At 47.3% G+C, this 7,500-nt stretch overlaps 1 protein-coding gene and 1 long non-coding RNA gene across 6 annotated transcripts in view; one reads left to right on the plus strand and one right to left on the minus strand.

The window, feature by feature from the left end:
* Window positions 1-7,500, minus strand: part of LOC147015718 (uncharacterized) — a 107,924-nt gene that overhangs the window by 14,639 nt on the left and 85,785 nt on the right. The gene's annotated exons all lie outside the window — the stretch shown is intronic.
* LOC147015719 (fibroblast growth factor receptor-like 1) overlaps window positions 6,080-7,500 on the plus strand; it is a 303,397-nt gene continuing 301,976 nt past the window's right edge. For 2 of the 5 annotated variants that reach the window (XM_085848162.1, XM_085848164.1), the window contains exon 1: window positions 6,085-6,405. The gene's annotated coding sequence lies outside the window, so the exon portion shown is untranslated. Of the gene's footprint in view, window positions 6,406-7,468 lie in introns of those variants that run through there. The other 3 variants (XM_085848165.1, XM_085848166.1, XM_085848163.1) reach the window with 3 other exon arrangements.

The raw sequence follows: 7,500 nt of genomic DNA on the forward strand, positions 1-7,500 counted from the left end.
CAGTTTTGTGAAGTGTGAGAAACTGCCCGTGTCGCAGCACCAGGGTCGAAACCCACGACAAACGATATCGGTGCCCTCCAGACATCAATTGGCATTCAAGGCTGTTCGCGAGAGGGTGCACGTCAATGCTGGGTGCTGACGACGGACGTGACACGCACGCACACATTTCAGAACATTTTCACTTCACAGATGACAACTCTGGTGAGCGAGACGATTCTCCCCCTGAATGATCTGTTGGGTACCCATGTCTGTGTTTAGCTGTAAGTAAGTCAACCCCCAATTACCATCTGCTCTTTGTCTCTTTCCTGGCATTTTGATTGATTTTGCTTTGAAATTCTTTATTTTCCCCAGAAAATAAAAAGTTCTTTTGATTTATCTATTTTGTTATAAAAAAAATCATTTGTCGATTTCCAACCTGTCCGTGTTTGCGCTTTCCTTCCATTGGTCTAGCATTGTCCAAACCTAGATAGATTGGGAGGTAATTACCACAGATTTGAACAAAAATAGTCGGCACGCACCAGCGGTTAAAACGCTCAGCCGCCCAAATTAAAATCTAATCAGATAATATTGGTGCTTTGCCGAGGGCGCGCTCCCCACTCAGGTGACAGCGTGACCTCCAGTTAAACAAAATAATTAGACGGTGGACACTGGAACTCATGGTTGACTGAGGGGCATTTGTGGTTCTAAAAAAACCCACCGTATCATAATGTCAATTATGAGCGGAGGCCCCAGGTCCGGCTCTACCAAGGACAGCTGGGAATTAATCCCCTTGAGAGACAAACTGGTGTCTCGATACCCGTGGCCGCAACAATATCTATCTATCTATATATATATATATATATATATATATATATATATATATATATATATATATATATATATATATATATATATATATATATATATATATATATATATATATATATATACAGTGGGGAGAACAAGTATTTGATACACTGCCGATTTTGCAGGTTTTCCTACTTACAAAGCATGTAGAGGTCTGTAATTTTTATCATAGGTACACTTCAACTGTGAAAGATGGAAACTAAAACAAAAATTCTGAAAATCACATTGTATGATTTTTAAATAATTAATTTGCATTTTATTGCATGAAATAAGTATTTGATCACCTACCAACCAGTAAGAATTCCGGCTCTCACAGACCTGTTAGTTTTGTCTTTAAGAAGCCCTCCCATTCTCCACTCATTACCTGTATTAACTGCACCTATTTGAACTCGTTATCTGCATAAAAGACAGCTGTCCACACTCAATCAATCAGACTCCAACCTCTCCACAATGGGCAAGACCAGAGAGCTGTCTAAGGACATCAGGGACAAAATTGTAGACTTGCACAAGGCTGGGATGGGCTACAGGACAATAGGCAAGCAGCTTGGTGAGAAGGCAACAACTGTTGGCGCAATTATTAGAAAATGGAAGAAGTTCAAGATAACAGTCAATCTCCCTCGGTCTGGGGCTCCATGCAAGGTCTCACCTCGTGGAGCCTCAATTATCATGAGAAAGGTGAGGGATCAGCCCAGAACTACATGGCAGTACTTGGTCAATGACCTGAGGAGAGCTGGGACCACAGTATCAAAGAACACCATAAGTAACACACTACGCCGTCATGGATTAAAATCCTGCAGTGCACGCAAGGTCCCTCTGCTCAAGCCAGCGCATGTCCAGGCCCGTCTGAAGTTTTGCCAATGACCATCTGGATGATCCAGAGGAGGAATGGGAGAAGGTCATGTGGTCTGATGAGACCAAAATAGAGCTTTTTGGTTTAAACTCCACTCGCTGTGTTTGGAGGAAGAAGAAGGATGAGTACAACCCCAAGAACACCATCCCAACCATGAAGCATGGAGGTGGAAGCATCATTCTTTGGGGATGCTTTTCTGCAAAGGGGACAGGACGACTGCACCGTATTGAGGGGAGGATGGATGGGGCCATGTATCGCGAGATCTTGGCCAACAACCTCCTTCGCTCAACAAGAGCATTGAAGATTGGGCGTGGCTGTGTCTTCCAGCATGACAACGACCCGAAACACACAGCTAGGGCAACTAAGCAGTGGCTCCGTAAGAAGCATCTCAAGGTCCTGGAGTGGCCTTGCCAGTCTCCAAACCTGAATACAATAGAAAATCTTTGGAGGGAGCTGAAAGTCTGTGTTGCCCAGCGACAGCCCTGAAACCTGAAGGATCTGGAGAAGATCTGTATGGAGGAGTGGGCCAAAATCCCTGCTGCAGTCTGTGCAAACCTGGTTCAGAACTATAGGAAACGTCTGATCTCTGAAATTGCAAACAAGGATTTCTGTACCAAACATTAAGTTCTGTTTTTCTGATGTTTCAAATACTTATTTCATGCAATAAAATGCAAATTAATTATTTTAAAATCATACAATGTGATTTTCAGGATTTTTGTTTTAGATTCCGTCTTTCACAGTTGAAGTGTACCTATGATAAAAATTACAGACCTCCACGTGCTTTGTAAGTGGGAAAACCTGCAAAATCGGCAGTGTATCAAATACTTGTTCTCCCCACTGTATATAATACTGGTATATATTCAATGCAAGACAGATTTATTGATAATCTTCCCACTTCACATCATGGGGAAGCCTTAAATGTCTTCAATGGTAACCTGGAATCTGTCGTTATTAATCTGCCCAGCCTACTCATGCAGTCGACATTGTACAACTACAAACGGACGGACAAGTCGATCGGATGAAAATTGACAATTTTAGAAATTTGGCCTGTGATGTCCTTTTGGCCTACGTTGTCCTTTTGGCCTATGTTGACCTCAAATATAATTGGTGGTTGAATGCAGTGACCTGAAATATAAATCCTCTTCAAATTTCAAGTCAATCCGATGAAAATGGAGGATTTTAGAAATGCCACCTTAGTTGATGACCTTGGGCCTATGTTGACCTTTTGGTCAAAGGGAAAACAGATGGATCAAGCTGCATCCAGCTGCAGTGGAGGGCAAATTGTGGCTATCAAAGTCCAGATGTAGCTACGAAAGGAGAGAGAGAGGGGAGTCTGGGTATCTGCGGGAGTGAACTGGTGGTACAAGAAGGAGCTGGTGTCCACAGCACAAGCGGAGGACTGATGGACCTTCAAATGCGAGCTGGTGGGCAAGCGTGAAGCAAGCAAGGTCCTGTGCCAGGCAGACCAGTGGAGAGTTCCTGGATGCATCGGCCATTCACACTGACTCAAGCTATCTTTCTCCTGCTTTCCCCTATTCTACTTCGTTCCCTTCGGATGTACGAGCATCGGCGGCGTAAAGCTCCAACTGCTCTTTCCAGAGCTTACTGACGGTTGCATCTAACACCATTTCCTCTGACGTCACACACATCTGCCATCTACACCTCTCAGGACACATCACATCACACCCTGTTCTTTTACAAGGGATTTACAAGGAATTAAGGTGCAGGAGGAAGCCATTCGTCCCATCATGCGTCCACCATCTACTTCTTGTTCCCTCCTATTCCCCTTTTTCTTGGGACCAACATGAGCCTGCCAGCTTACATACAGTGAGCAAGAGGGCAACAACATGCGTCATATTCTATTCTCTCCTTTCTTCACTGTTTCCCTGGTATGACTGTGGCACCCGTTTGTATTTTGTGACAGGTGAGTGATTAAGAGTGGGCTTATGTGCTGCGGTTAAGGATTTCTCTGTTGTGACACTGCCTTGTACATACGTGCCTTTTTGTTCATCAATGGAAACTCTTTTCCAAACTGTCCGGTTATCTGCTCCATTGGTTAAGCATGGTCTGTAGAACAGGGAGTTTGTTCTCACCGTTGCGCCAAGGATAGCCATTAACCGGTGCGTCCACCTCCGGTAACGCTCGGCCATATTTGATCAAGGTGGCACGTCAGGAAGCCCAGTCCATATCTGGGGTGATTTATTTGCCAGGAGGGTAAAGCCGGATTGGACGCTGAACCCTACCTAAATTAAGCGTCTGTCGTTGCTTAGCAACCCATCACGCCGCAGAATTATCCGCAGATGGTCGGCTGCGATTCCTACCAGAGGCGAATCCGTAACAATACAATACGTATATGTGTGTTTGTGTTTGTGTGTGTCGAGGTGTGGAGGGTGTGCAAGGGTGGGTTGTGCAAGCTCTGAACCTCGTTGGAGTCGAAAACCACATAAAAGCCAACACACGAGTGAGTGAACGAGTCACGGCGAAACCAAAAAAGGTGCGTTTTGTGAATGAATTTGGGCAAATTGTGAAATGGTTCGATTTATACCGATTGCAGTAGTCGTGGATAATAAATAAACTTGTACAAACGCACATTTCGACACGACTCTTGAAGCAAAATGTTTTATTACGCGATTATTCGGAATTGCAAATTTAAATTTTCATTTTTACATCTCCGTTCAATGTTGATGAGTACCGACTGGAATTCATGAATTCTGTTTCATTCAAATTTTTAAGCTTCATTCCGTAAAAGGATTTTCACCTGATATCGGATATTTTATACACGTTTTTCTACTCGACAACAAAGCCACCAAATAAATCCGATCGTCCACGAGAACAATGATTGGTCGGAAGAGAAATGCTTGATCGTTCCGAGGGCCTAAACTCCCGGACAACAGCAGCAGGCCAGGGGTGCAAACGGACACGTGTCCAAAGCAAACAAAGACTCGGAAAGAGTCCGTCCGTTTGTAGTTGTACAAATGGCGTGAAATGGGAGGTGCGCACCTCGCAGTGTGAGGGGGACAAGTGAAGATGGATGGATGGAGAGGGGAGGGATGAGAAAGGCCAAATGATCTACTCCTGCCTCTCTCTCCTCTCCACTCTTTCCTCCTCTTTCCTTCTTCCCTCTCCACCAAACATGTCACTAAACAAGGGACACCTCTTCCAAGATTGCTTTGCATTACACCTTCGTGTAATCATTTTGGCTGAAAGGTCCACCAGAGAGGCTGGTCCTCACCATCTTCTCTCTCCAACCTACATCCCCTTCCCCTTCTCTCATTCCCAACCCCCATCCGTCCTGAGCGCGGAGACCTTTTCATCTCGAGCGGAAAATGAAGGAACGAAGGGTGTTCGCGGATCGGGTCTCATATGCGGGCATGAAGGCGGGAGAAGGATGATGAAGGGATTCGAACCATGGGCCACGAACGCTTGTGTTGCGCTTAATTAATGGACGTGCAGTGTGGGCGTCTCTCCGCTTCGAAGCAGATGATGCGGAGGCGTGGGGAGGATGTGGTGGTGGTGGTGGTGGTGGTGGTGCTAGTGGTGGAAGGGAGGGAGGGTGTAGATAAGTGCAAGATCTCCATTTGGCGACGAGCGTGGAAAGGGCTCTTTATAAAAGGCATCTCCCATGGACCCGAGCTCCCACCCTCCCCCCAGTGACGACCCTCCCGTCGCTCAGTCCAAAAAATGCAAGGGGACATCAAGGAAAGTGGGTAGATCAACAAGAGGCAGACGGACAGACATAGACATCCCCAGGATATTACCAGAGACCACCACCCAAAAGGGAAACATCCATATATAAACAGCTACTGGCATTGTCCCCATTATACCAGGTCCTGGACCCCATGGACTGCTGGACAGTAAGTAATACGCGGGCAATATGGAGCTGTTTGTGAGGAGGACAAAGAAATCCCTCCGACGTAAAGCCGAGTGGATTTACCACTACTCGCAAGGAAGGATTTTTCACACTAGAGAAAGATCTCAACCAAATCGAATCATTTTACCCGGGGAGACATCTCGATAGAAAGTGAGATTGTCCCCCGATCAACTGGATGGATCGATTGGCGTTTCCATGCACACGGTCCACCATGAGGTGCGTGGACCCAGGTGCGAATGGACATCCTTGTCCTGTACAGTTTGATGAGCGTACATCCTACACAAGTCTTGTAGATCCTTGTGAACAGAAATTGAAATGGAGAGGTCGATGAAACGAGGACCCGCAGTCGACCGTGCGGGCACGGCTCCCGTGCGTTATGAATGGCAGGTCGTGAAGCACGCGGTCACGTCGCGGGGAAAATCTGCAGATCGAGCTTTTCGGTTCCCTTAGGGGTGGAGGCTTGGAGGGAGGGAGTGAGGAGAGAGGGAAGGGGAGGGGGGAGAGGGACTTGGCGCGAGCACGGCCAAGCTCCCAACTTTGCGCGACTAAGAGTCAGGAGCATTTGGCACCACGGACACGGCGATCGGGCCATCTCTCCGGGCCGCTCCCACGGTCCTCAGAGACCGCGAACCCCGTGGGAAGCTGCTGGCTCCGCACATCCCGTCAATATTCGAGTTATCATTTCACGGGCACTTCCCTAACCCCACATGGAGATAACAGAGCGACGAGGCGTTAATTAAATACTGCGTGCGGTCTCCGCTCCACATCGTGGCCTCGTGAGTCGTGACCATGAGTTAAGAGTCGAGGGTCACGTCGCTGCGGTGGAGACCCTCAACAGGTATGTGCAGACGTGCCCGCGATCTCCATCGATCTGCCGTTTTGTCTCGTTGTCTGGCCTGGGCGTTCCGACGTCCCACGTGATTCGATGAAAATGATCGATCTGTGCTCGTTCTCACGGGGACGTGCACCCCTCCCTCCCCCCTCGATTCCACACATTCTCCGGTGTGTTTCGGATAACACGTTTCCCGGCTCTGATACAAATTACCCTCGACAAACATCTTAGGGTCTCCACCGGGGCTTTGTCGTTTGCTCGGCGCCGGCGGGGCAAATATTTTCCCTCCTCGGGTGGGATGTGCGTCCCCTCTGGGGATGTGCGTGAAGACGCCATAAAGTGTTTGCCTTTAATTTGGAAACCATTTGTACTTCATTAACGCCAGGCGTATGTTAGTGTCAAACGTTTGTCGCCCTCACGTTGTACATACCGGGGGATGGGGTGGATGGAGCAGCTTGCCAGGCTGCCCAGCTCTCTCTGTCTCACCCCTCCCCCCCCCGTGCTGCATACGTGAGCGACCCTACCAAGACTACCTGAACTCGTTTACTTACCTGTCCGAGTAGGCTCACCTGTGTCGGAGAAGACCGCCTATCCGTCTGAGAGCTATCTAGTTTGCCAACCTTCATGCCAGTCTTCCCACTCACCACCCAACCTGTCAGCTCGCTATTGAACCCAAACGCTCAAAATTGCCTTCTTATCCCCCCCCAACCCCCCCAAACACCTTTGCTAAACCAAAGAACAATCAGGAGGGTCGTTTAAAAAGTTCTCCGAACGACTCACCAGAGTCCAAGAAACGTGGACATTTTACAAACAAAAGCAAAAACTTTTTAACATCAAATCGATGTGATGAGTAAATAATTTGTTTTTTTCTTCTCCCTTTCGAGATACTCCACAAGCAGTTGAAGAATAACAAAACAAAAAAAAAACCTGATTAGCATTCCTTGGATTCTTGTTTTTATCAACCTTTTCAAACGCTCCAGGTATCTGCTTGTGACGTCACCCGGGCTATTTACCTGTTTGCCAATCATCCAACCTGATCGCTTCCACCTATCCACGGATTCCGTGTTCCGCTCAAAATGTCCGACCCTGAAAGCCACAACC

The sequence above is a fragment of the Eptatretus burgeri genome, chromosome 12 (assembly GCF_056783735.1).
Source record: "Eptatretus burgeri isolate ZD-2024b chromosome 12, Ebu_testis_v1, whole genome shotgun sequence".
Taxonomy (NCBI): domain Eukaryota; kingdom Metazoa; phylum Chordata; class Myxini; order Myxiniformes; family Myxinidae; genus Eptatretus; species Eptatretus burgeri.